Source organism: Apteryx mantelli, unplaced genomic scaffold (genome assembly GCF_036417845.1).
Source record: "Apteryx mantelli isolate bAptMan1 unplaced genomic scaffold, bAptMan1.hap1 HAP1_SCAFFOLD_72, whole genome shotgun sequence".
Classification (NCBI taxonomy): Eukaryota; Metazoa; Chordata; class Aves; order Apterygiformes; family Apterygidae; genus Apteryx; species Apteryx mantelli.
The window spans coordinates 892,092-896,524 of record NW_027118798.1 but is presented as its reverse complement, the minus strand read 5'-3'; the positions used below and the strand labels follow the sequence as shown (position 1 = coordinate 896,524).

Below are 4,433 nucleotides of genomic sequence, written 5' to 3'. Positions count from 1 at the left end.
AAAAGAGTACGATAAATGTTTTAATCTGCTCTAAGTGCTTTCATGTAAGAGAACAACATCAAAATGTGTTATTATGGGATTTAGTCTTCACTACACATGCCACCCCAGTGCCATGGACTTGCTTTAGAGGATCGGTAACGTATGCATTTTTGCGCTAATATTCATGGAATGAATAGGCACCTGATCAAGTATGATTGTTCATAAAAAACTTTGACAATGTGTTGCTAGGTAACAAACCTTGGGAAGCAGTTATTTCCTCTGATCCTTCGGCTTACATTTCTTCAGCTGGATGTAGTCAAAGGTGTCTTTTTCACGTCCCACTGTCAGGGCTGCCCCAGCTAAAGGGGCTGGAGGGCCAAAGGACGGCTGTGGGGCACAAAGAAAGGCTGAAAGAATAGTCCAGAGTGCACTAGAGGGATGCTAAGGGGTGTAGAGGGCCAACAGAGGCCTGCAGGGGGAAATTAACAAGCTAAAGGAGGGGCCAAAGCAGAAGAGAGGGCTGCTAAAGGTGCTAAACGGCTAACAGAGGGCTCCAGGGCATGAAGGCGGCCTCCGGAGGGATTCTGAGGGGACTACCAGGCTCCTAAAGGGGTCTAGAGGGCCAAGGTACAGCTCTGGGAAACAAGGAAGGCCCCAAAAGTAGCCCAGAACACGCTAGGGAGGTCCTAAGGGAACTAGGGGGCCAAAAAAGTAAAAACTGGGGAGCAAGGAAGACCTGCAGAGGTGGTCTGCGGGGACAAGAGAGATTCTGCAGGGTGTGGAGGGCCAAAAGACAGCTCTAGGGCACAACCAAGGTCTCCAGAGGGGTTCTGGGGGAACAAGAGGGGTCCTAAGGAGTCTAGAGGGCTGAGATGCAGCTCTGGGGCAGAAGGAAGACTGAAAGAGTAGTCCAGAGTGCACTAGGAGGGTGCTAAGGGGTCTAGAGGGCCAACAAATGGGCCTAACCCAAACCCGAACCCTAACCCTCTAACCTAACCCTAACCCTAAATGGCCGCAACCCTAAACCCTAACCCTAACCCTAACCCTGTACCAGGGAAAAACAGGGAAATTCCACTGTCTCCAGTGACCTACAGGGACTCTGGTGTGAACGGCACATGTCCAGTAAAGGACAGACACACCGGGCCACTGCTGCAGGGCTGAGAAGGCACAGGAACTACAGCTCCTGGCCTGCCACGGAGAACAAGGCAGCCAGCTAGTGAGAACCGCCTGCAGAGAAGTAACCTGCCGCCACCTCGAGAGGCGCGACACGGTCCTCTAGAAGCCCATAACGGGAAGACTACATCTCCCAGAACGCCCTGCGTATTAAAATGGCCGCCCGGAGGCTCGGTGCCGGAACACTGCGCCTCCCGGGATGCTCTGCAGGCCAAAATGGCCGCCCGGAAGCCCGGTGCCGGAAGACCAGAATTCCCTGCGTGCCGCAGCGCTCAGTGAGGTTTGACCCTGTGGCGATTCCGTTCCGCTCCGCCCCGCCCCTCCCCCCCCCCGCCGGGGCCCCGGAAGCGGCCGCAGAGCCTGGAGCGGGGCCCCGCGATCCCCGACACCGGCCCGGGGCTTCCCCGACACCGCCGCGACCAGCCCCGGGGCAGCTCCGACACTGCCCCTGCCCCCCCCGCGACCCCCCGCAGTGCTGCCTCTGGAATCCCCCCGCCTGACACGGTCCCGATCTGACCCAGGACCCCCCCCCATCCCCGCGCTATCCAACCGCGCAATAAGCCACCCCAAACCGCAGGACTTAACCTCCATTTTCAGCCACAGAAACAGCCCCCAAAATGTAGGATGTAGCCTCTGTTTTTTGTCCCCAAAACAGTCAACCTCGCCACCGTTTTCAAGTCCCCAAAACATGTCTCAGTCTCTGTTTCTGGACCCGAAAACAGAGGACTTAGTCTCCATTTTGAGTAGTAAAAACAGCCAGCTAAGCCTCCACTTCAGGCCCCAAAAACACAGGCCTCGGTTGCTGTTTGCAACCACAAAGGCAGCCAAATAAAGGCCCTCTTTCTGGCCCCCAAAATGCAGGACTTCTTGGCCTGTTTTCAGACACAAAGGCAGCCAACTAAGGCTCCATTTCTGGTCCTCGAAGTGCTCGAACTAGCCTGTGTTTGTGGCACCAGAAACACAGGATTTTAGTCCCCATCTTTGACTCAAAAACGGGGAACTTAGTCTCTGTTCTCAACCAGAGAAACAGATGGCTAGGCCCCTGTTTCTGAGCTCAAAAATGCATCCCCAAGTCTCCGTTTTGGGCCCCCAAACCTCACAACTTCCCTTCCTGCCTGCCCTGGCACGTGGCCCCCCAAATCCCTGTTTCTGGGACGCAGCCTCCTGCTTGCCCCTGCCACTGGCCTGTGTGCGGGGCTCACAGGAGCAGCCCCATCCCGGGCTGGCCCTGGGCGGCTCTGGGCTGTGCTTCTGAACTCGGCTGGGGTGGCCCTGTGGGGAGGGCCCGGCCCTGGGTGCGAGGCAGCCTGGGTGGCGCTGGGGAAGCAGGGGGTGCTGGGCTGCAGCCCTTCGGGCTTTATTCCCTGGCCGAGCCTGGCCTGGCCCGCTGCAGCCAGGCAGCCCTGCGCCCTGGCCGTGCTCATAGCCCCAGCCCCGGTGCCCCCAGCCTGGCGTGGCCCCACAGCCGAGCCCTGCCGCTCTTCACCCGAGGCCACCGCCGCTGCCCTCCCAGCCCCCAGTGCCCAGGTCCCTATGGAGGGATGGAGGGAGGGGCGGACAGCTGCCATGAGGGGCCAAATTGAGCTCCCCACCCGCGGCAGCCCACACTCACCCCTGGGGCTCGCCCTGCCCTGGCCCCATTCCTAGCTCCACCCCATGCTCCTGTCACCGCCCCTGGAGAGCAGCTCCACCCCCGGGTCTGCACTCACCCCCAGGTGCCTCCCAGGGACTCCTGGGGCCCCTTGGCCCCCCCTAGCCCCCCCTTACCCCCCGGTCCCTCCACTCCCCATGGAATCCCCAGGGCCCCTCTCATCCCCTGTCCCACCCTAGTGCCCCCCAGCGTCCTCAGGCACCTCCCGGTGCCCCCATCATCCCCAGTGCCCCCCACTCACCCCTGGTCTCTCTGCTCCCCTGTGTCCCTACTACCCCCAGGCCGTGTCCCTGGGCAGGGCATGGCGGGGGGGGCACCAGGGCCATGTTCTGGGCGCGGCAGGGCCGGGGTCAGCGCAAGACCTCCAGAGAGCCCAGACACAGCCGGCACCTTCCCTGTGTGGACGGAGCTTTATTGCCCTCCTGCCCCGGGGTGCTGGGGTCCCCCAGCGCAGGGCACTGGGGCTGCCGCCCGCCATGCACAGGAAGCCTCGGCACGCTGCCGCCTCTGCTGAGCTGCAAAGACAACGCAGGGAGGCACCATGGGTGCTTGGCAGCCGTTTCCCCCACGGCCCTGGGTGCCCCGCGGCGCCCAGCTGGGGGTGGCTTCCCTGGCCAGGAGCCTGGGGGCCGTGCGAGTCCCCTCTCCCCACGCCCCACTGGCTTTCAGCACCAGCGTCCCTGGCCGGCACCCACGGGGCCTCCGGATGCCTCCCTGTCCCTCGAGGCGGGAGCCCGGCCGCCATCACCTACCTCCCAACAGGAATGCCAGGTCCCGCTGCTGGAGCCACTTGGCTGGCGTGGTATCCAGGAGGATGCCTGGCACACAGGAAAACGCAGCCATTAGGACATGGCCCTAGCTCTAAACCCCAACCCCAGCCCTGGACCCCAACCCCGACCCGGGGGACGCAGCCGGGAGGAGCGCGAGAGCTCGGTGTTGCCTCTCACCCAGGACAATGACGGCTGCTGCCTGCGATGCCTGGTAGCTCCCCGTGCAGCAGCTCTGGGTCGTGCTGAAGAGCCTCTCCAGCAGCACAGGGCAGTCTCGGGCCTAGGGCAAAGCAGGGACGTGGGAGCTCGTCTCCGGCTGCAAACGCCCCTCCGCCCACCCACGGCCGGGCGGCCCTGCGGCGCAGGAGCCATGGGACATCCGGCCGCAGGGACGTGGGCCCCAGCGCAGAGCTCACTCACCAGGTGACTGCAGACCTCGTCCTGCAGCTTGGCTGCACTCAGCCCAGCACTCTCACCCTTGAGCAAGTTCGGGTACCTCTGACATTAAGGGTCTTATCCAGCTGGTTTTTCCCTGTCTCCAAGTGTGAAGGTTTCACAGTCTCTCTAGGCTTCTGTCCCAGCGTTTTGTCACCCTCTGGATGAAAAATGTTTTCTTTGTTAAAAAACTTGTTTGCATTGGAATTTTTCATCTTGTAAGCACCATGTGTAAACAGTGAGAGGGGGAAGCTAGTCTATTTAGTCTATGCCATGAGGCCTGGGCTATCTTTTAATAAGTCCTCTTCCAGACTGGCTTCAATGGGCTATGTATGAAAGTGGGACCTCTCATTTCTGTTTCTCTGTGTGTCTAGTTACCATGTACTGAGTTCAAGGGAAAAAGTCTGTACGTAGGTGACAGAGCA

General features: G+C 60.6%; 1 long non-coding RNA gene across 1 annotated transcript; it reads right to left on the bottom strand.

Annotated features, from left to right (window-relative positions):
- Window positions 1–3,555: 3,555 nt before the first annotated feature.
- Window positions 3,556–4,110, bottom strand: LOC136996721 (uncharacterized). Its single transcript, XR_010887677.1, has 3 exons — window positions 3,994–4,110; window positions 3,751–3,853; window positions 3,556–3,621 (listed from the first exon to the last, which is right to left on the bottom strand). It is a non-coding gene; the product is annotated as an uncharacterized lncRNA (long non-coding RNA).
- Between the last annotated feature and the right edge of the window lie 323 nt (window positions 4,111–4,433).